This window comes from Furipterus horrens, unplaced genomic scaffold (genome assembly GCF_987537825.1).
Source record: "Furipterus horrens unplaced genomic scaffold, mFurHor1.1.pri manual_scaffold_4, whole genome shotgun sequence".
Taxonomy (NCBI): domain Eukaryota; kingdom Metazoa; phylum Chordata; class Mammalia; order Chiroptera; family Furipteridae; genus Furipterus; species Furipterus horrens.
This window is the reverse complement of record NW_028327174.1, coordinates 195,393,007-195,417,562: the sequence shown is the minus strand read 5'-3', so window position 1 is coordinate 195,417,562 and position 24,556 is coordinate 195,393,007. Positions and strand designations below refer to the sequence as shown.

At 42.4% G+C, this 24,556-nt stretch overlaps 1 protein-coding gene across 7 annotated transcripts in view; it reads left to right on the top strand.

Moving 5' to 3' along the window:
- The first annotated feature begins 5,156 nt into the window (after positions 1 to 5,156).
- STRBP (spermatid perinuclear RNA binding protein) overlaps positions 5,157 to 24,556 on the top strand; it is a 117,688-nt gene continuing 98,288 nt past the window's right edge. For 4 of the 7 annotated variants that reach the window (XM_090274693.1, XM_090274695.1, XM_090274696.1 and 1 more), the window contains exon 1: positions 5,159 to 5,300. The gene's annotated coding sequence lies outside the window, so the exon portion shown is untranslated. Of the gene's footprint in view, positions 5,301 to 24,556 lie in introns of all 7 variants that reach the window. The other 3 variants (XM_090274700.1, XM_090274698.1, XM_090274697.1) reach the window with 2 other exon arrangements.

Here is a 24,556-nt window from a genome sequence, read left to right as displayed (position 1 = left end):
AAATACTATGCAAAGTGAATAAAGATTATGCCTTGTTGTATTCAGACTCTACCAACAGTTATTTCCCATTTCAGAAAACCGTGTCTGCCACAGCAATTCTGCTATGGTATTCACATCTCCAGTTGGCATCTGTAGTGCTTCTCAAACTGTGAGATATGCGTATCATCCTGGGTATCATCCCTCCCTCCCTTCCTCTCTCCCTCCCTGCTTTCCTTCCTTTTTTTCTGAAAAATAGAAGAGGCTGTCTGGGTAATAATGGAGAGAATCCAGCAGGGAAGAAGAGGCGGACCATAACAGAGAGGGACAGTTTAAGGAGTGAAGTTCCTTATTGGTAGGAAAAGAGGGCATCCAGGCACAGTCAAAGCACCTGGCCTTTGTGAGAGGAGCTGGTTTTTGTAAAAGGAGCGAAGAAAGAGAGAATGGCTGGAGATGCAGGTAGATTTAAAAACATGATGGCAGGAAGTTGAGGGATGTCACATCCCCTCTGTCCCATCCCTGCCCCCAGCAGGACTAGCCACCTTTCTGTGTTCTGCTTCTTTCTATAAAATTGTCCTATGGTCGGCAGAGGAGTGGGAAATGAAAAACAGGGAGACCATATTGAACTCTCTACCTCCCAGGGCAAGTGCTTTGGAAAATAATATATAACTAAGTTATTATTATTACTATGAGTAATAATTATTATGATTGTTCTCCTAGGTAGTGCTGACCAATAGGACTTTCTGCAGTGATGGAAATGTTTTATATCGGTGCCAATCAATATGGTAGCCACTAGGCACATGTAGCTATGGAGCACTTAAAACATGCCTAATAGAACTGAGGAACTGAATTTTAAATTTTATTTAATTTTAATTAATTTAAATGAAAGTAGCCACATGTGGCTAGTGTCTGTTGTATTGCACTGTGGAATTTTGCATGTTTTCTGCCTCTCTGTCAATGTGGTTCTTCAAAGATGTCATTTGGAACCAAGAACTCTGGACTAAGGAGTCAGATCAGAGTCCAGTTTCAGCTGTGCCCTTTCCTGGCCTGGTGACACTGGACAATTCACTTCCTTCTCTGAGCCTCAGTGTGCTGTATTTTCTTCTTTTCAGTGGGGAGATGGGAGGGTCAACTGAGCCAGTGTGTGAAAGGCTGCACTCCTCTCATGCGGGGGAGCCAATCCACGTCCTATTACTACATGCCTTTTATAAGAGTGGCACAGCGCTGTTCCAAAGATGCCTTTTCACACAGCCTTTCACAATCCTGCCTTCCCTCCCCTGTTGGCTGCTCCCTTCTCTGTAGGCTACTCAAGATTATTTGATTAATGTACATCTCTCCCACTGACCTCTAGCCCCACGAGGGTAGGGCTGTGTAGCTGTTTGCTTGTTTTTGGATCCCCAGGGACTAGTACATCGTAGGGTCTCAGTAAATATTGGTGCAATGAATGGGTGAAACAGGAAGTGCTAGTGTTTGAATTGAGGTGTGATTTCAAAGCTTACTGAGCTCTAGAGCTCTACAAGATCTGTTACCTTCCTTCTCTTTATAATGGTGGAAATACTGGAGAAGAGCCACATATTTAACATAGGGGCTTGGCTTAATTAAATGATTCTTAAGATACAGCATTCAGCAAAAAGTATTCAGTGACATAAAGAGGTGTATTTACTTCATATTGTTAAGTGAAAAAACAAAACAAAACTGAAGGTGTACTATAATCTCACTTTGTAAAAGTTACAAAGGAAAAGTTTGCATAGGAAAAGTGTGGAACAATAGATACCAATATTAACAGTGATACCATTGCTGGGTGGATTAGGAGGTAATACTTTTGCTATTTTTTTTTTTCTAAAACATCTATTTGATTTTTTTAAAGAAAATATAGTTAATATATCTAGTAAAAGCAAAGATAGATAGAGTAGATTAGTGGTTGCTTATGGATGGGGGTGAGAATGGAAGTTAACAGTAAATAGATATGAGGGATTTTATGGGGAATCTGTAAAATGATCTAAAACTGATATATATTGATGTTGCACTACTCGATAAAGTTACTGAAAGTCCTTGACTTGTACACCTAAAATGTGTGAATTTTATGATATTTTAATACACCTCAGTAAAAATTTTAAAAATGTATTATATGACGAGGTCTGTTCAGAAGGTATCTAGCCATGTAATATGAAAAATATAGATTTTTATTGAAGAAGATACAAGATACAAGAAACATTATATATAGGACAATGACGCCTCAGTCCCCTTCAAAGTAGGCACCTTGTGACCTCACACAGTTCTCCCAATTGCCATCAGCTGCCCCATCATATTTTCCTGAATCTCATCGATGGTCTGAAATCTCTTGCCTTTCAAAGGTGATTTTAGTTTTGGGAAAAGCCAGAAGTCACAGGGCACCAAATCTGGGCTGTAGGAGGGCTGAGTCACCTCGGTGATCTGATGTTTCAACAAAAAACTCTGCATGAGAGATGATGCCTAAGTGGGCGCATTGTTGTGATGAAGCTGCCAATCAGCAGCTGCCCATAGGTGCGGGCTTCTGAGTCATCTGAATAGTTCCTGCAGAGGAGTGTTCAAGCTTGATGCAAACTTTGATGCAGGTTCATTGCTCTGCTCGCTCAGTCATTTTTTTAATGTGATGGCCACACAGTACCCATGCTCACTCAATGGTCCCCACTGACTAGTACAGTGAAATTGTCATTGTTCACATATGCACATTCCAGTTCATTCTCCTTGGCTGCCAGGTTACATTGATGTCATGCAGAACGTTCGCATTGTATTAATAATAGTTGGACTTTTTCCAGACAGACCTCATATATGTAGTCTTAAAAAAATGAATGCAGAAGTATTTCAAGTCCCCCATCCCTCACAGATTCTACTTTCCAAGCATAATAGTAGTAATTGGTGTTTACTCTTTTCTAACCTTTCTCTATGCAGAATCCAAGTATTACGTGCACATTATAGATATGTAATTTTCGGCAACCTTCTTCTTTCTCTGGACATACACTGTAGGACATGAAAAACTTAACAGTAGCTGCCCTGGGAGGTGGGATTAGGGGTAGAGGGAGTTGAGTGTGGTGGGGAGGCAGGAAGGGAGACACACACTTGAAATTCTAATTTTCTTTACTTTTGAATCATTTCCATGTTTTTGTCAGGAATGTTTAGAGTTATAAACTCAAGAAAGATATTGGAATAAGAGATATCACTGAATGCTTAATGCTGTGCAGTCCTCCTGTTTAAAAATTTTTTATAATTTTACCAAGTGCCAGGCACCATACTGAGTGCCTGAGATATGTTGTCTTACTGAATCCTTGTACCAGCTCTATGAGGTATGCAAAGTTACAGTCTCACTTGATAGATGAGTAATCTAAGACCTAGACTGATTTTCCAAGGTCCCACAGCTAGTGTGCACTGAACACAGATCTTTACTCTGTGACCTCTCTTCTCTCTCTAGCAGAGTCATGTTCTTCCTGTAAAGTCCGGCTTTAATGATCTCACCTCATGGGCACGTGTAATGCCCCCTAACCCACTCCAGTAGAGAGATGACCCTGTCCTAAAGGTGCTTACAGCTCAGGAAAGAGACAAACAGCTAAACAATTACAATGTCGTGCCATAGAACACCTGGTTTAATGAGCTATGTGCAGAGCAGAGGGAGTTTAGATAGGATGTCTGAGGCAGCCAAAGCAACTCCTGAGAGAGTATGTCCTAAGTTCACTGATGAAAACCCCAAGGACTTTTTCAAGGGTGATTGGAAGTGAGGAGAAGGTGTAGAAAGGGATTTGAGCCTCAAGAGACTCAGAAATGTTACGGACCTGGGCATACTCTGACAACTTCAGTTTTGAAGTTCAGTGTGGCTGTAGGGTCAGGCTGGCCTGAAGGAGGGGCAAAGGGAAAGGTGGGCACCTTGAAACTTAAGGCCAGATCACCAAAGCTTTTAAGTTGAGTTAGTGTTTATACTTTATTCTGTGAATGGAGCAGAGATGTTAAAATATTTGAGTCTGGTGTGTTAAAAAGAGAGGAAGGGGCCTGGAGCAGACTGTTGCTGGAGATCCCTCCTGGATCCCCAGCTCTCGCAGCTGTTGGTGGTCAGGTCATTTATGCCCCAGGCTGGGAATTCCTTTAGGGCAAGGGTGTGTCTCATCCACCCTTGCATCCTAGTCTAACCCAGTACAGCACCTGGCATACAACAGGTACTCAGCAATGGCCAAACTGACTGGCAGAATGTTAGGTGCCAAGAATGTGCTGGCTAGTGGTTTTTTAAATAAAAAGCAAATCGTCATATTTTCCCCAGAACCGTCCAGGTAGTGATCAGCCAAAGTCTGACCCAACTATATGAGGTCTGAGAGGCCCTGGTCCCAAACTCAATCCAGGGGGGGTCCATTTGCGATTGGAGAAGAGGTGGTTAAGCTGCAACTTCTGTTCAGTGCCTGCTGTGTGCTAGGAGAATTCACACCTATTGTCTTTTCCCATCTCTCCAACAGCTCGTAAACCGGAATCATTGTCCCAGTTTCCCCGACCAAAAAACTGAGGATCAGAGTGGTTCTGTAATCGGTCAAGGTCACACAGCTGCTAAGTGTAGGAGGGGCGGAGGCTGGGATCTAATCTTTTAACAAGCCAAAAGCCATTCCCCACCCCACCCACCTCCACTTGGGGAGGCACTGCGGTACCTACTCCGCTTGCAAAGCCGTTGGGATTGGGGGGCACCCCGCTTTGGGGCGTGGGGACTTGGAGCCGGTTTGCCGCGGCGGCCGGGAGCCGCTCCCAGATTCGGAAGTTACGAAGTTTCCGTGAATTTCGCTGGCTTCCCTGCGTGGCTTGTCCCTGCTCCGCAGCAGTTACGCCACTAGCGCAGCGGAGCTCAGGTGCTGCAGCGGGCGGGGGCCTGGAGCCCGGAGGAAGGCGGGGACGCAGTTTACGTAAGCGTCCGCTCACAGGTGCATGCGGCCGCGATCAGTGTGTGCTCCCTGCGCGTCCGCAGGTGCGCAGTTGACGCAGGCGGCGGCGCGGCTCCGCGGTGGCGGGCGCTGGCCGCCGCTCTCAGGTGCGGCAGAGTGCGCGTGGAAGGGCTCGCAGCGAGCGAGGGGGCGGGCTTTCCGTTCCTCAGCAGCCACGGGGCCCGCCCCCCGGCCCGGCCAATGGACGCGTTCGGCGGCGTCACGTGCCCGCCGCCGCTGCCGCCGGAGCGGAGACCGGAGCCGCGAGCGCCACCAGGGCAGCAGCCGCCGCAGCCGCCGCCGCTGGGCTGAGGAGCTGGAGACGCGGGCTGACGAGGAGGCGGCGGCGGCGGAGCGGGAGCAGGGACCGGGCGCGGGCAGAGCGCGGCGGCGCGGGTAGGCTGCGGCGGCGGGGCAGGCGCCTGCGCGGCGGGCCGTCCCGGGCTGGCGGGCGGCGGTTAAGGCGGTTGGCGGAGCCGGCCCGGGCCCCGCATTGTTTGTTGTGCGTCCTTAGCAGCGGCGGCGGTCGGGGCGGAGAGCAATCTCGGCCCCCGTGGATCCGGCATTGTGGCCGCCGCCGCCGCTGTGGTGCCCCGGCCGCTTCGAGCAAGGGCAGCAGGCAGCCTTCCTCACCTTCGTGGGGACGGGGTTCCGGCCCCCAGCGAGGGGAGGGCGTGGACAGTGTGGGGGGACCGGCGCTGGGGGGTCTGGGTAAGAGAGCGAGGGGCTCTGGGCAGGTGTTGGAGGACGTTGGGGACGGGCTGGGCGCGAAGCTTTGGGGAGGCTGACTGGGGGTGCGGGCAAATTCGTGGGAGAATGTAGGGTGGAGGGATCCTGCCCCGTGGAGGGTGAGGGCCTTCTGGCAGGTTCGGGGCACCCAAGGGGGCCAGGGCGTGTGCGAGAGGGACGGAGGACATTCAGACGGCGGGGGGCAGTGTGCGGGGGTCCGGGAGAGTGTGAGAGCAGCGTTGGGGAGGGCCGGGCGAGCGTGATGCGAAGGGAAGAAAAGGTTAGGGAGCCGAGGAAGGAATGGCAGAGGCGGATGTCCCGGTCCGGGCTGCGCGTGAAGGGCAGGGCGTGGGGGCCGGCAGACAGAGGACCACCGGACCAGCGTGGTGAGAGATGCGGCGGACAGGGTCCGCGTAGGGCGAAATGGGACGGGTGAGTGCGAAGCGGGAGCAGCGAGAGGAGGTGCCCAGGGGTCTCTCCAGCGGTGGTGAGAGGTAGGCCCGCAGGCTGCGGGAGACCCGTGGGGCGGTGGGAGGGCGGCGAGGCTGCCGAGGACAGGAGGAGGACGTGTGAGGCGCAAGGCGGGCGTCCGTCCGCTCGTGGTGCTCAGGGTGGGTGAGCCCAGGGCGCCGGGCGGAGGGCGGGAGGTGGGAGCAGGGCCCGAGCTTGAGTTGGAGGGAGAAGCGGGAGCAGCGGAGGAGGGCGGAGGGGATGGGGAGAAGGGCATTGAACACGCAGCAGCAGAAGTGAAGGAAATGGAGGGTGTCCTGGCTGGAAGTATGGAAGGAGGTCCGGGAGCAGGCAGGGGGAACTTTGGAGTTGGGGGGTCGTTGGGGGGGGCAGGTGAAGTGGAGTGTGTGTGAGATGGAGGCCAGAAGTGGAGGGGCGGTGTTCCTGGTGTGGCAGGTGAGCGTGGGGGCAGGTGGAAGGGAGGGCTTCTGAGCAGGAAGTGTGGAGGGAAGTAGCGGAGGGAGAGGGCGGTGGTCTGTGTTGCGCGAGATCAGCAGGGGAGGCCGTGGAGAAAAGCCGGCAGGCAGGGAACAGAGGGGAGGGAGGGGCACGACGGGGTATTTTAGGGGAGAGGATGTAGAGGGATGCGTAGTACCTGTAACAGGGCAAGGGAAGAAGCGCAGGGTGGAGATGTGTGTGGGTCCCTCCGTAGCTAGAAAGGCACAGGGTGTCTGTTGAAGTGGGGGTGGGGAGAAGTAGGGTGCCCAGGTGTAGGGCAGGGAATGACTGCAGGTGAAGCGAGTTAGGAAATCAGGTTGCTTAAAGTGTGGAAGGAGCAGGGTGCTGACGTGTGGGGACAGACTGGAAAACGTGGAGTCTTGAGAGATTGAAGAGGCCAACATTTGTAGGTTGCCGGAAGTATAAGGAAGGGCAGAGCGCAGAATTTAGAGAAAGAACCTAAAGGGAGAGGATTAAATTCTAGGTTTAGAGAAACTGGAGAGTGTGGGGAATGACGCTGATGGCGTATGGAGGACATTCAGCCCTGTACTGTGTCTGAAAGTTCATGCTTCTAGGATCAGAGCGCTCATGGAGCCTGGCTTCAGTTCCAGGACCCAGCGAGTGAGGAAGGGGTAGGGAGGGCTGAGCACACATTCCTGGGTTTGGAGGAGGTGTGTGCAAGGGTGCTGTCCTAGCACATGGGCCTGATGAGTGGGCAGATGGAGGAGGCACACAGGGTCGTGGAGAGTCCACTGAGCCTGAATAAAAACAGGAGTGCAGCAGGTGTAGGGCAGATGGTTTTGTGAAGATACTGCAACAGAGCAGGGCCCCTGTTACATCAGTAGCTTCCCTGGACTGTGCATTATGGGGGAGAGCGTGGGTACCTTGGTGCAGTGTTTCAGATGTCCTGGCGCTTTCTGGGTGATGGGGCAGTTTTCAGACATTGAGTGATGTAATATCTGAGTCCCATGCTAGAGGCGGACACAGGTAATAAATACATCAGCACCCAGAAGTGGCAAGGATGGAGCTCTCCCCACTTCCTTTCTTTCAGGGTGTAAATGCCTGATCTTGGGATGTCAGCCTTTTCTCCCAAATAGTTTAAGTAAAATTTAGTTGGAGGCTTTTGGATTTTCTGGTATTTTGATTTGAGTTGGGGAGTGTAGTGTTTGCTTTATTGAGGAAAGACTTCTGGGGTTGTGTGGACATAGGGACATCAACTTGCCAAACACATAGGGAATAGCCTTTAGGGGTTTGGGCACAGGCATTTCAGTGCAGGTCTCATTCAGTGTTCTGTGGCTTGTGTTAGATTCTTTGAGGTTTGGAAGGATTAAGGAAACTGCTTTGAGACTGCCTCAGTACACAGGGTTTTCTAGAATATTGGAAAATGATTTCCCCTTTGACAGTTGAAAATTCAGTCTTGTCAGATTTTGTAAAAAAAAAAAATTATTCCATCATGTTGCAGAAATAACTTTATTTATTGCTTTGTGGGTTTCAAGTTGTGTGTAATGTTGTGTACCTAGTATGATTTCAAATAAAAGGTCTGCCTTGGTACACGGGGAAGCTTTCTGGGTTGATTAGTTTTCTTCTTTTGTCAATTTAGAAAGTATCAATGCAGCCATTGTAAGTAAGTTCAAATAATAAGTTTGAGTGTAAGTGGGAATCTTGTCTAAACATAATGAGGGCTGAGCAGAACATTACATTGTAAATAATCTGAAAATATAAATTAAAAATAAACTGGAAGCTAATAATTTTTGAAATCCAAATTTGAAGTATGTTATGAAGGTAGCAAAATAATACTCTGAAGGCATTGCTCTAAGATTTCATTTTTGGAGGGAAAGGCTTTTACAGTATAATATGCCTTTGATTGAAACTCTTAGAGGAGTGTTTTGAGATTTGATAATACATAAAGAATATAATTACAAGCAGCATGTCTGCTCTGACCCCTTTGGCTCCCTGGCAGAGAATTTGAGCAGTTGGGTATAAGATGAATAGAGTGACCTTTGAAAATTCTGTCCAATATGGCTATTGTTTTCTCTTGTGTTTTTCAAGTCCATTGTGTTCATTTTAATGATTGGGGGCAAGCAGTACTTTCTTCCTCAGAATACTCAATTCTGGCATAGTGTTCTGATCATACATATTGTTCTATGAAGTTTTGTTGTTTAGGATAGTTGTAGGCACTTTAAAATATTATGCTAAGTTTATGAACCAAGAAAGAAGGTTATTTAGATTCTGTAGGCTAAATAATTGGGTCTGGTTTTATTTTCACTGATGCTTGCTGGACAAGATACTTAATCCTTTTGTGCTTATTTCTCCTCCAGAAACCTGACTCTATCTACCTCCCATGAGAACTGAGATGGTTTATATAAAACAAGTTTAAGTCTTTCAGAAAGATTAGAACTTTATAAAAGTGGAGAATAGCTGTTACTTCTTTAGTTCCTTTTTTTCCTTTATGCCTGGTCAAATAATTTTTTGTACTTCAGATTTTGACATTAAATAGGTTCATTTGTAGTAAGGAACTTGGATAGAGATGAAACTTCTGTGAGTATAAGAGATGTCTGTGAGTTGAAGTTTGTTCATTCTTTGCTCTACTGTCTGCTTACCTTTCCTGGCTCATTTCTGCAGCCGACTGTTGTCTGTTTAAAGTCGTGAGTAGAGCAGAAGTTTGTGAGAAACACTCTGGGTTCTAGCTATAGACCAAAATTGTTTCTCAGCCTGAATTTCCAGACACAGAGCACTTCTGTCACTTAGTGAATTGAATTCTTAAATCAGGAATAATAAGCATAATACATTTTTCTATGTATTTTGCAGAAAATTGATTAATTCTGAATGGCGTGAACAGGAAAATAGAGCTATCCCTTCTAGTGATGTTAAGCCTCCTTTTTCAGATTTATTGAATACTTTTTCACTTTTAAGTCTTAGTTGTTAAATAATTACCTGTTCATTTGCCATTTCCAGGCCCATTGACAGGTTATGCTCTATTTAAGGGGAATGATTTTTAAATGCTTTTTAAATATTATTGTTTGATTTGTTGTAAAGAGCCTCCAGATGCTGGTCATGATAGATATTACAAAAATTTAAATAGTAAGTTGCTTTATTAGACATTAATTTGCTCGAGCTTGGTAATAAATACCCAGCCCTCATAGTAGTCTTTCTGTGCTCGCTGAGCTACTTACTCTTATATAACATGTTTGGACGCCATTACCCATCTTCCTGCTCTTCTGTTTTCATTCTGTTTATTGGAAAATGGGTGGTTTTAAAAATTTGTTTAGCCGTGGAAAAACTTTCTGACAGGTGATTATGAGAGGCTTCATAATCCACTCTAATTTTAGAAAAATGTTTATTGAGAGATGTAAGTTAAGTTTATGTCAATCAAAACAGAAAGGAATAAAGTAATGAGGCCAGATTAATGGTGTTAAAAATATTTAAATGTTTGAGCCAGAAAGCTCTGCAAATCTTTTAACTTTTAGGTCTTGTGTTGATTAGTGAGGTGACAAAATGACCTCATTTGTCACTTTTATGCCTAATTTGAGCTCTTTCTTGTCCCAAGGGTAAAGTGTATGAGAAGTATGGTATATTTGAGAAATATGGTATATATCTTACAAAAGACATTCTATATATGTATTGCTGATGAATGAAGTAGTCCTAAATTTTAGTCACTTCATAGTCAAATTCTCTTAACTTCTGACATAACTAACACTATGTAGAACATCTGCTTTTGTTAGTTTAACTTGAGCACACTTTGAAACTGTACAGTTGATTATATCAATAATAAAGTCACAGGATTGCATTGTGTGACTTCATGGTTCATTTCCATTTGAAAAGTGAGAATTCTGCAGCAGGTTGTGTAATAAATTCTGAGGCGTTTCTGGGTCATGGATAAGATGTAGTTTCTTACTGCACCTGCAGAATTTCCTATTCTTTGCAGTTTTCCAGGTGCCGGGGCTTTTCACAATATCCTATTGAGCATATCAGCACTCCGTTTATGAATTGAATTTAACCATATTAATGCTGTTGAGATAAAAGAAATAGTTGGGTTTTTTTTTTTTTTTTAAGTATTCTTTTTAACCTGTTTTGCCAGTTTAATCCAGCAAACACGCATTGACCCCTAGGCTCAGTGGGGTGTGCTCTGTGTCAGACCTGACATTTCTTAGTAGGGCTCAAAAAGTATTTTTTTGAGTAAAGAATGGATCATTCTGTAGCTAGATTGGCCCTTAATGTGAAAATGAAGTCTGTAACTTTGGTCACCTATGTTCAGTCAGCCTAAATGAAAATCAGTACATTTTAAGACTGCTAGGTAAGTGACCTGATAAAGAAGTGGTTTGTTCTTAAAAGGTAAGATGGAGGCAGTTCATTCTTATGATGTTTGTAATTCCAAGTACTGTAGATCTGAAATTCCTCAAACATTGCATGGACTGTAATTGTAGGCTTTTGTACAGCTTAGGCAACCAGCATTTTAACCTAACGAAGTATTAGGTACTGACTGGGTAGCTCTTAAGTGACTAGACACCTCGGCTTTAGTCAGGAAAGCCAGCGAAGTAGAGTGGAAGGGTGTTGCAGTTTTGATAATGTAGGTCAGTTAGCTGCTGGAGAGAATAAACATCTGGAGCCCTTAGTATGCATGTTTTCAGTTGTTTTTGAAGTAAGCTGTAAATAAGCGTTCAGTGTCAAGGTTAGCTCGGAAGGACAAATTTCAAACGTATTAGCGATGAGGCTTTTTAAAAATATGGTATCATAAAAAGTATTAAGATACCATGCTTTCTGATATAGCCAGCTTTGTGGTGAATTTGGAACTAGACGAAATTGGTCAGCATTATTGTTTAGTAGTGTTCTTTACTTCTAGAGCTCAGGGTTCACATGCCTGAACTTTGGTCGCTATGATAGCTGTGTAATGTAGGTGAGTAACAGAGTATTACATTTGGCGAAATGGAGGCGCAAAGAGTTGACTCTAGAACAGAGATAGGCAGGCTTTCAGAACACCCTTTCAGAAGTTGTATATCAAGTTCCTGTTAGTCCCCAAATTTGGCAGGGAAGGTTGATGGCTGGGCACATTTGAAACCTGCCTCTTTTAGTCAAGCCCTTGAGTACAAGTCTTTTCAAAGACTGAGTGGAATAAAGCTCGTCCTTCCTAGGAAACTTGTTCCTAGGGTTATGCAATAGCAGAAAATCGGAGGAAAGAGTCTCCTCATAGGTAGGCCCAGAGATGACCTGAGTACAACCTCGGTCCCTGTATTGGGCAGAAGCAGAACATTTTGACACTAGAAGACTTGGCTTGGAGGTCTGATTCTGCTACTTACTAGTCGTAGATCTCTTTCCTCATGTGTAAAATTGGAACAGAACCCTTAATTTACAGAGTTACAGTGAGGATTAAAGGAGATAAGAAAATTGTAAGCTATGAAGCACATAACATTTTTTTTCTGAAGGGAGGATTGAGCAGAAATTAAGGGTAGGCTTTGAAATAATTTGACATTTAAGGACCTGGGTTTTTATTTTTTATCATGGCGTTTTCAAATGTACTTAAAAGAGAAACAGTACAGTGAACTTCCACATTCCTGTCAACTCTGCAACATTACCAGCATTTTGCTGCTCTTTTATCTATTCCATACTCACAATTGTTGTTATTTTTCCTGGAGTATTAACAGCAAATCTTGGACATCACGTCTTTCATCCATAAACACTTAAGTATGTATTTCTAACAGATAAGAACTTAAACCCCACAGAACGACCCCCCCCCATTAACAATTTCTTATCTAATACTCAGAAGGAGCTGTATTTGAAACATAGCTGTACCACTCATCAGCTTTGTGTGTTAATCAAATTGCTAGCTCTCTCTGGGCTTCTGGTTTCTTATCTGTAACATAAAGATAATACCTTACAAAGTTATTTTGAGCTTAAATGAAATAACATATAAAATGTCTAACAGGAAGGTTCTCGGTAAATGATCCAGCCACTCTTTTGATCTTTCTAAGGCACCTGGCTAGGAATTATGGATTGCCCTCCTCCCTTTTTTAGTATCACAAAGAGTAACAGTACTATGGAATTATTGCCCACTGACCCAGCGAAATTTCTCTTCATTAGGCTAGTCGACTTTTAAATTCTACAATGTAACAGTTAAAATCATATCCATTCTGCCCCCCTCTCCTGCAACGTCATCATTCTCCTTTCAACCGGCTCATTTCAGTCAGCTTGCGTCTATTTATTTTTTATTTTTTAAACAACTCTTTCTTGACCACACTGTCTCTTCCAGCTACAATCCAATTTCTCACCTTTTGAAAAAGTTGTTTCTATTCATCTTCAGTTTTCACTTTGTCTTCTGAACCTACTCTCATGAGACTTTCAACTCAACTAAGACTGCTCTTGTCAGAACCACAACATTTAATTCTTACGTGACCTATTAACAGCATTTGTTGCCGTGGACGCCTTCTTCCTTGAAGGACTTCTCTGCTCTGGTTTCTAGGACACTGCACTGGTGCTTTTCCTCCTACCTCCTTGGTCTTCTCAGTCTCTTGTTGGTTCTTCCTCATTACTCCTGCTTCTCCATACTGGACCGCCCCATGGGATCTCTGCTCTTTGCTCTCATTCTCTTGGTGGTTCCAGCTAATCTTTCAATGCCATATGTTGCTGATGACTCCCAAATTTTTATCTCTGAAACGCCAGGCTCATATATCCTACTATATACTCAAATTATATATTTTATTGGTATCTCAAAGTGAACTTCTCCCCAAACTCCTGATCTTTACCCTGCCATCTTCCCTCTGCCCATCTTGCAGTCTTCCATATCTTAGTAAATAGTATCTGCCTCCATTTTTCCAGCTGCTCATCCAAAACTTGGGAACATGCTTAACTCTTTCACACACCACACCTGACCCATCAGGAAATCGTGCCAGTTCCAGCTTCAAAATATAACCAGACTGACCACTTATCACCTTTACTGATTTAAGTCTCCATCAGCTCTTCTGAATTATTACATTAGCCTTTTTTGCCCTTGCCCCCTCATTGTCTGTTCTCAGTACTGTAGCAGGAGTGACCCTTTAAAAAAGGTAAGTCAGACTTTTGTCTCTCAGTCAGAACTCTCCGGTGATACCTCATCTTCCTTAGAGTAAAAGGCCAAGTCCTGCCAAAGTCCTTTGTGCTCAGATCTCTTCTTTTTTTCCTCTCTGACCTATTTCTTATTACTTTTCTTTTTGCTTACTCCGTTCTGGCCACAATGGCCTTCTTGCTGTTTCTTTTAACATGTTAGGCATATTCCTATCTCAAGTATTTTGCATTTGCTGTTTGCCCTGCCTAAGGATGCTGTTTCTCTGATCAGTGTGGCTCCATCTTTTTTAGATCTTTGTATGTATCTCCCCTTTGCAGTGAGGCCATCCCTCACCATCTCATTGAAATGGCAGCTCCTCCCTTTCTGGCCCTCCCTGGCCTCCCTTTTCTACCCTCTTTTTCTCCGTACCTTTTAAACCATTTAATTTATAGTATATTTTGCTGTTTTATTTTGCTTATTGCCTTTTCCCCTTTAGTAGAGTATAAGCTCTATTAAGGCAAGGATTAATGCTGGTTTTGTATTCTGTGCCTGGCACTAAGAAGATACTTGCGTACTTGTTGAATGAATTGTTCTTTTATTAGCTGTACAGTAAGTAGTCTGTTACTTTGTAAAGGATGCTATAGCTGTAGTGTTTTGTTAGTGAACACTATGCACCTTGAAGTCTATGATACATTTATTCCTGTTTCTCTTCACGAGTATCGTTTCTTAAGACTGCTAATAGGTTTTGTTAATTTTTTATCATGATTTTGAGTTCTTACGTACTGTGCATAAGTTGCATTGAAGGATGCAGATAAAGTATACAGCTTACGGTCTGTCAGGGGAGGGAGTTGATGGCACCCCCCCCAAAAAAACAGAACTTACTTATAAAATATTGTGTATTTATTCTTACATGTTTAAACTTCAGTCACCTTCAAATACTCTTTGCTGCAATACACCTATTGAGAAGTTTTTTCCCACTGCTCAAAGCAGTTTTTGAACTTGTCAATTCTGATGCCTTTTAGTGCTTCTGCTATTTTTTCTTGTTTTACCTCTTCCACATCAGCAAAACGTTTCCCTTTGAGGACTTTTTTTCATCTGGGGAAAGAAAAAGTCGCTTGGGGCAAGATCTGGTGAATAGGGAGGGTGGGGCACAGAGGTCATGCAGTTTTTGGTCAGAAACTGCTGAACACTCAGCTCATTGTGGGCAGGTGCACTCCTAAATCATCCATCATGAAATGGGCAAATGTGTTGAAAGTTTTACCAAAAAATTAACGGAGCCGAACACAGCCTCTCCCAGCAATGCCAACTGGTACACTGATACAGATGGGTTCCTAGAATACTCACCTAGTCGGGGAAGCCTATAGTACGAGGGCCTCCCCTGCAGGAGATAATTCCAGTTTTTTGGGGTCCCCCCTCATGTATGTGTGTGTAATTCTTAAGTACTTACATATATATGTATATAAATTTATTTATATCCCTTTATGTATTCATAAATATATAACATATGCATATATGTAAATATATAAATAAATATATGAAAGTACTTATATATAATTATTTCTATATTTATAAATTATATGTAAGTGCTTAAGAGATATAATGGTCTAGGAAGTCAGAAGAGCAATAAATTATTTCCAGGTAAGAATATTAAGGAAGAGACTTCAGAGAGGATTTGGTTTATGATATCTGTGCTGAGCCAGGGAGAACAAGTAGGATTAAGTTATGAGAAAAGGGGGAAGAGAATTTCATATGGAGAGAATAGAATTGCACTAGTGCAGTAAGAATGCTCAAGATTGCTGTGGGAAAGAACAGGTGTGTTCACTTAGTTAAGGATAGGGGATGTGAAAAGGCTTGGTAGTGTGTAAGTCTGGAGAGGCGTGTTGGAACTACTGATGGAAGGCCTTGAATGCAAGAATGAGCAATTCAAAGTCTGGTCTGTCAACAATCAGGCTCCTGTGAAAGGTTTTTGAGCAAGAGTGTAGGGATGAAGTTATTAGGGCTGTCTTTATGAATTTGACAACTTTGTGTGAAGAGAGGCTGAAATGAATACACTGATTGAGATAAAGTTGAATAGTTTGAGAAAAAAAAGTGGCAAAGGTAGTGGAAATTGGTATAGAAAGGATACCGTGAAATTAGTGAAACTTGGTAACTGTGAGGGCTGAGCAAATATCTGCAAGGTTTCAAGCCTAGTCAATCAGGCAGCTGGGGAACCCAAGAGAAGTGGAATCAAGAGGCAAGTTATGTTTTTGTTTTTGTTTTTTATAGATTTTATTTATTCATTCTCAGAGAGGGGAGGGAGGGAGGAAGACAGGGAGGGAAACATCAGTTGGTTGTCTCTCGCACATGGCCTGATGGGGGACCTGCCTGTAATCGAGGCATCCCTGACTGGGAATTGAACTGGCTACTTTTCGCTTTGTGGGACAATGCCCAACCAATTGAGCAAGTTTATTTTAGTCTTGATAGTGAGTTTGCAAGTGTGGTGGTGACATCCAGGTGATGATTGTTCTGGTGAAGAGAGAATCAGGAGTCTTCTTAGAAAGGTTGTGCATTGCTTTATGCCTTCATTTTGGTGCAACCGACTCCCAGAAGGGGAAGTGAGACTTAATTGCTGAATTTATTATTGAGATCTGAGTCTAGACAGTTGATTTGGGAAACTTCTGATAAGTTATCCAGACTTTTGATTTGTAATGATTCCATTTGTTTTACTCAGTTTGTTAGATAAGTTGCGCTGGGTTGTAAAACACTTCATGTATTCTCAGCAGCTTGATACAACTTAAATGTTATCCTTGAGCTTTCCACTGGCTATGGATATCGAAGCAGCATCAGTCTTACTCCTTGAAACCAATAGATGAGAGTCCCATCTAGTCACCTTGATCATTGTTGAGGTCACTTTAATCATGCTAGACTTTCCTCTGCCCCTTAGGACTTAGAGGCACATTGGAGGGAGACAAACCTTCTACCCTAATTAACATAATGGTGGTTAAGGTGTTTGCTGCCAAAACATTTCTGTAACAACTTGCACTTAGCGAAACGCCGGAACATATCAGAGGATTTAGCTTCTGTTCCAGACAAATTCAAGAACAGATTAAGCTTCTTTTGGATTTATATATCCTATTTTGAGCCTTGTAGCAGGAGAAGTTTTTAACCTGAAGGTTAGTTACAGGACAAAAGAATTGTTTGCGAAATAATGTTAATTAATGTATACAGTTTTTATAGGCTATCATGATGCATGATATTTTTACATTTAATGCATTTTAAATAGTTGAATAAAAAGACATTGAGTTTATTAGTTAAAAACTCACAGTTTACCAGCTTGGTTTAGAATGGTGACCTTGAGCTTACCATATTAGTTATCTCTGAATTAAGTCTTTTTCTTTGTGTTGGGCTCATAATGTCAGTGAATGATTTTTGCACTGACATTATAGGGTCTATTTTTGTTTTCCAGTAAATAGTCAGTAGGAGCAGTTATCCTAAAACAAGAAAATTTTCTAGTTTTAGGATAACTTTTATTTTCAGCTCACTGGAAGTGCGGTGGCTTTTAGTTTGTCAAATTTAGCATATACTGTAGTTAAAATAATTTTTTTAATCAATGCAAATTTATCTCCATGTAAGTTGGTTTGCCAAGAATATGAAGTATAACATCTTAAACTTCTGAGAAACTTGTGAGATTCTTTTAGCCCTGCTTTGGTCTTTGACAGCTATAGAACTTAAGATATACCCAGAGTAGTTCAGGGATTTATCAAAAAAGTCACTCACCTAACTAGTGGCAGAGTTGGGATGAGAAAGGGATATCTTGACCTCCAGCCTTGGGCTCCATCCACCATGTCAGGCTGCTTTCTTAGAAATGTGGGCCAGAAAGCCTTGAATAAACTTAGTTTTAACTGGTCACATTGCTGCCACCGAATGATATTCAACAGGAACAGTTAGGATATTTTTTACTCGTTCCTTCTTTTATTTTTTTTCCTTACCTGAGAACATCTCTCCATTGCTCTTAGAGAGAGAGGGAGAGAGAGGAGCAGGAACAGGCAGCCTTCTCACGCGCACCCCGACCCACCTGGGATTGAACCCTGACCTGGATGTGTGCCCTGACTGGGGATTAAACCCATAACCTTTCAGTCTATGGGTGATGCTCCAACCAACCGAGCCACACCAGGGATGGCCCTCGTTCCATCTTAAAATTAATTTTTTTAGATTAACCACTTTAAACTGAACAATTTAGTGGCATTTTAGTATTATCACAATGTTGAGCAACCATGACCCTAGCTAGTTGAAAAACATTACCTTCGCTATAAAACCCCTGACCCATTAAGCAGTTTGAAAATATTTTTAAGCAATTAAAATAAAAATCTTTATGACAAGGTCAGTGATAGCAGGTTTGTATTATAGGTCACCCCTAATGATCTGCCACCTATCTCTGATTTGCCAGTGGGAAGGTGAGAGAATCTTCTTTATTATTTAGTAGTAGATGTATTACTTATAAACAATGGCAACATTACAAAAGAAAGTGTCAGGTACATAATGATTAAGAGTCTAATAACAGGCATGCATTATGCAGATTATCTAATCACGTTGTCCTTTCAGGACGACTACTATGTTTCAGATTAAAAAACCAGGCCTTGTTCATTAAGTCTAGAATCACATAACTGGTAAATTGTGTACCTGGGGTTTGAATCCATGTCCGTTTGGTTCCAAAAGTTGGGTGTTCTCCTCACTAAATCCGGGGACTTAGTATATAGTTACTGTCTTAGGGCAGTGTGTTGGTGAGGGGGAGTTGAGTTGGCTGGTCCTGGCAGTATCTGCAATAGTAGCCACTCTCTCCTGACCAGTTATGATCCATATTCCTTAGGGAGAAAGCAAAAATAGGAAATAACCTTTGGAACTCTCTAATGGACATAATTACAAACAATTAGAAGAAATTGCAGTGTAGCTTCTGAGATTTGCTCTTACAAATTCTCTATTTTTTTCTTCCCATTTATTTTTAGTGAATTGTTATTTGATTTTAAATCATATATTGATTTGCTTGAGTAGTTAATGATTAGTCTTAACAGTACTGGAACTTGGTTGAATTCCCATTTTGAGATACTTTTAAAAAGCGGTGGCTCGCTTCCAACGAATAACTCAAATTGACGGATTTTGTAATTACACTTTGCCCGATTAAAAAACAAAACTCATTTTAGCTTTTTTAAAGTTTGAAAGAACTTTTAGGAGGCCAGTTTTCAGTATTTCTTTGAAAGTGGCTAGAAGTTACCTCATAAACCTTGTCATTTTTCTACTCGTCTTTGAATGACACCACTTTTTCTTCTGAGTAATAGGCACTGGAATAATTTGCTTTGATATGCTGGTGTTGGGGTAAAAAGATGGTATCACATTAAAAACAGCTTCCTGGCTACTTTCGGCAAACAAGATCTTTTTAGGTTTGGTATAGTAATAGCAGCCATCTCATATGTTCAGAGTTTGTGTATGATAGTTACCCAAAGAAGTAATAGATTTTTGACAGTGACCTTGTAACTTTTGCTAATATCTAAAGATTAGGTACTTCCATAAGTGGATTTTAAGCTTTTAAAAACTTAATTAAAAATTTTAAAAATGCCCTTGTAACTTGGCTCAAATATTATACTTTATTTTTCTGTTTGACCTAGGGATGAGGTTTTATTTTCTCTAGAGCCAGCAAAGATGTGTCATGAAGAGTGCAGGCTTTGGTGTTGGTGAGATTTGTTTCAAATCCCTTCTCTGCCAGTTACTAGCTGCAAGACTTTCTTTCACCTTTTAAAATGAGTATAACACCTCACAACTCTGCAGAGTAAGATTAGAGGGTGACGTCTCTAAAGGGCTCAGCACAGTGTCTGGCACATACTATTATAAATTGTGTTCAAATTGTAGCTGTTGAAGGAAGAAGTCTAAATTTTGGTAGCCTAGACAAATATCAACATAATGCCAATACAATGAAACCTCCTTTTATAATGTATACTGTCCTGCCGTCAATACATTTCTTCTTGGAGTGTGTGTGTGCGCGCGCGCAGGCACGCACTCTCTGAAGTGCTGTGTGTCAGTTTTCACAGCTTGCCCTCCTCCTCTTCTCAGAAATGCTTGGCCAGTATCTCCATTGATTATTGTATAATTTACCTCAAGGAATAGGTGGTGCTTCCTGTACAAGCTAACGGTGAGGCATCTGCTCCCCACAGCAGTCCTTCAGTTAGGCGTTTCTGTGCTGTGTGCTCACAGGGTCTTCCCACCTTCAGAGATGTCTGCTTGCTGAGTGCCCAAGCCTCTGGTAAAGAGGGAAGCTCTGGTTGCCTGGGATGAAGGAGATGCACAATGCCTGCTTATTATTGTTGATAGCAACTTTTATGGTATTGTCGATAGTAAAGCATGAAAAGCTATATCCTAGTCTATTAATTTTACTCATTATTTCCCCATTACTTGTATCACTTATTCTGATCAGCAAAGCATACAGTAGACCTTTTACTCTACAACAGTAGAGTTGAGGTTGTGATGATTCATAATCCAAGAATATCTGCTGTGGATGGAACTTTGGAGGTCAGCTCCACTAATCCTCTTATCTTATAGATGAGAAAACTGGCTGAGAGAAGTTGTGACTTGCTCAAGGACACAGAATAAGTGACAGGTCTGATTTCCAGTCTAGCGTTGTGAAGGTAACCTGGTAGAGTGGAGAGAGCACTGGACTTTGGAGTCACACAGGCGTGATCCCACCGTTTACTAACTGTGACCTTTAGCAAGTCCATCTGAGTCTCTTTCTTGCTGTTATGCTTTGTTTGCAGGGTCATGAGGATTATGAGATACTGTAAGAAAGCACAGTGTCTGATGTGTGCCATGGGCTCAATTAGTGCTGTCTGTTACATTGTATTGTCCTTGATTACTTAAAACAGGTCTCATGGCGAAGTGACTGTTCTTTGTGAAATGGAAACCAATGAGAATGGTTGATATTTTTGCCAAATCCTTTAACTGAAAATCTTAAGTTAGTTGTTCATTACAGGAGGACTGCTTACTGCAAAATGAGTGCAAAATATTCATCAAGAGCTTAGTGAATACTGTTCTAGGTTGTAAGTGTTGTCATAGTTCCTTCCTGGGAAATTTCTGCATTCCCAAGTAACATGGCCCTAGTATGTGGAACACCAAAATCAACCTGTATTTAGTTAGGCCACCAGGTCTCAAACTTTTAAACTCAGGACTCCTTTATACTCTTAAAAATTATTGAAGACCCCAGAGATCTCTTATGTGAGTTATATCTATTGATACTTATAGTAGAAATTATTTCTGATAAAATTTTAAAAATATTGTATATTAACAGGATGCATGTATAAATATATATTTTAGATTTTTAGCATATTTCTAGTACCTAATACAGTATTATTAATTAGTCATCATGCTTTACAATAGATCTTTAGACTTATTCATCTCACATAACTACAACTTTGTACCCTTTGATCAGCATCTACCCATTTTCCTCACTTTCCAACAATGACTTATTTTTAGTGAAAAATAGCTATTTTCCCAAACAAAAACATTGAGAAGATTGGGCATTGTTTTACATTTTTGCAAATCTCATTAGTGTGTAGCTTAATTAAAGATAGCTCGGTTTCTGGTAGCTACTTCTGCATTTAGTCTTTTGTGATATGTTGTTCTGGTTGAAGTATATAAAGAAGAAAATTTGACTTCACACAGATTTGAAGTTGGAAAAGAGGAATATTTTAATAACTTTAATATAATTGTGGGTATTCTTCTTTGATACTATATCAAAATTTGACAAATGGTAGTTTCTTAATGGAATCTGAAACCGGATCAGTAAACTTTTCCTATTTCGTTACATTAAAATCCATTGGCCTGTTACATTTTGTATGGATCTTTTATCCATACATGATATAACATCATGCATTGGTTATTTGTAAAATTTTGTACTGAATTATGTTGAGCTTCCAAGTGTGACACATTTCATGGCATAATACTCCACACATTATGTTGCCTCTGGAAAACTCTACACTTATGAAAGAATGAGAATTAAAAAGGCATATAACGTCTTAGTACTACTGTGAAAAAGACCTCTAGGAATCCCTGGACCATTGTTAGAGAATGATGGAGTTAGACTAAGGTAAACTAAAGGTAATGACCAGGATTGCAAACTGCAGCTTTAATAATGGATAGTGTGGAACTTAGAACAGAATGGGTTGTTGTACAAGCCTAAGTCTTAGAAAACCATCTTATTCCTTGAATAAAGTGGCCTAATTTTGAAAAGCAATGAATTGGTCATTAAATATCTGAATGCTTTTTATATATGAGACATTGCATTAAAGTGTTACTAAAGTTCTGCATTATGAAAAACAATTCCTTCTCTTCAGTAGTTTGTAGACTGGGTGGAGAGGTAAAGCGTAATTTCGTGAAAAGATAACTGATGCGATGTTTGTAACAAATGTGACATACGGTGCTGGGTAGAATGAGGTTTTTTTAAATTTTACTGATTGCTTTTTTTTTTTAACTTACCAATAATCACTTTATTTTTAAAATTATATTTTATTGATTATGCTGTTACAGTTGTCCTGATTTTTCCTCCTTTGCCCCCTCCCACCCAGCTCCCCCTACTCCCTCAGGCAATCCTCACACCGTTGTTCATGTCCACAGGTCATGCGTAAGTTCTTTGGCTCCTCCATTTCCTATGCTGTACTGTACATCCCCAGGGCTGTTCTGTAACTACCTACTTGTGTTTCTTAGTCCCCTCACTTCTTCATCCATTACCCCACATCCTTGTCCGATCTGGCTACCGTCAAAACACTCTCTCTATCCATGATTCTGTCTCTGTTCTTGTTTGCTTAGTTTGTTTTTTTTAGATTCAGTTGTTGATAGATATGTATTTTTGCCATTTTATTCATAGTTTTGATCTTTTTCTTAGATAAGTCCCTTTCACATTTCATATAATAACTGTTTGGTGATGATGAACTCCTTTAGTTTTTTCTCGTCCGGGACACTCTTTATCAGCCCTCAATTCTAAATAATGGCTTTGCTGGGTAGCGCAATCTTGGTTGTAGGTCTTCCTGTTTTTCATGACTTTGAATATTTCTTGCCAATCCCTTCTAGCTTGCAAAGTTTCTTTTGAGAAATCAGCTAACAGTCTTATGGGAACTCCCCTGTAGGTAACTAACTTCTTTTGTCTTGCTGCTTTTAAGATTCTCTCTTTATCTTTCACCTTTGGCATTTGAATTATGATGTGTCTTGGAGTGGGCCTCTTTGCATCCATTGCTTGGGACTCTCTGTGCTTCCTGGACTTGCATGTCTATTTCCTTCATCAAATTAGGGAGGTTTTCTTTCATTATTTTTTCAGATAGATTTCCAACTTCTTGTTCTTTCTCTTCTCCTACTGGCACTCTTATGATGTGAATGTTGGACCTCTTGAAGTTGTCCAGAGTCTGCTTACACTATCCCCATTTTTTTTGGATTTGTTTTTCTTCTTCTTTTTCTGATTGCTTGTTTTTTTTCTTCCTTATGTTCCATATCATTGATTTGATTCTCAGCTTCATCCATGCTATTGTTGTTTCCCTGTAAATTGTTCTTTGTTTCAATTAGTGTATCCTTTGTTTCTGACTGGATCTTTTTTATGCTGTTGAGGTCCTCACTAGGTTCTGTGAGCATCTTTATAACCAGTTGCCCTCCGTGGAGGATCAGCTGTGCAAGGGCAGGGTGGTGGTGCTCCATTGTGGCCTGTAGCTCTCCACTGGGTGCGCTGGCCCTGGGGTTTATCAGGTGATGCAGGCCAAGGTCATCCCCCACCTGTGTTCTGTCCAGGGCTACCCAGCCTGATCTACAAAGTAATCTGAGATGGCTGCTACTTGTGCTGGGCTTGGAGATTCCCAAGTGAAGCCAAGATGTGAATCTAAGCTGGCTGCTGCTAGTGCCAGACCTGGGGCTCACTGAGGCCAGAGGTTGCTTGTTTGAGAGGATTTGGGAAGTTGTGACACATGAGCCAAGATCAGTCATTCACTTGGAAAAGCAGCTTGGGTGGGCCTGTAAGTTGGGTGGCATGGAGGCTCTGGGGATCGCCAAGGTGGGTCAAACTGTTAGCCAGGTTGATGCAGTCTCAGATATGGCCCCAGTTTGCCAGCTCTGTAGCTCTGTGGGGTGAGGGTTTAGAAAAGGAACAATGACCTCTGCTCACCTTGTTGTCAGACACCTGTTTCCCCCAATGTGCCACTGGTGCCTTTCAAGCTGCCACCCCAGTACTGGAGCTCAGAGGGAGTGAGTTTGAGTAGGTGAGTCCATGTGAGGGTTCTTTTTATTAAAGGATTTTTTAAAAAAGATTTTATTTATTTATTTTTAGTGAGAGGGGAAGGGAGGGAGAAAGAGAGGGAGAGAAACATCAATGTGTGGTTGCCTCTCACGTGCCCCAACCCGGGGACTTGGCTTGCAACTCAAGCATGTGCCCTGACTGTAAATCAAACTGGCAACCCTTTGGTTCACAGGCCAGTGCTCAATCCACTGAGCCACACCAGCCAGGGCCGTGTGTGGATTCTTTAAGAGGAACTGTTTGGGGCTCCAGCAGTTTCTTCCACCGACTCAATCCCCACTGGTTTTTGCAGCCAGAAGTTCTGGGGACTTACTGGGCTGGGGGCCTGGTGTGGGGCTGGGACTCCTTGCTCCCAAGATGTCCCTACCAAATTTTTATCCACCACACATAGGTGAGGGACCAGCCTGTTCCGCATCTGCCCCTCCTACCAGTCTGGATGGATGTGGTTCCTTTAATTTTGTAGTCGTCAGACTTCCATTCAACTCAGTTTCTGACAGTTCAAAGTTTTAGCTGTAATTTTGATGTGATTGAGCAAAAAGGTGAGGCATGTCTCCCTTCGCCACCATCTTGACTGGAAGTCCTCGAATGAGTTTTAAATAGGTGATATGAGAAAAGAGACCTGGAATGTTTAGTTACTCAGACTACTTAATAGCTAAGAAGTTGTCGCTA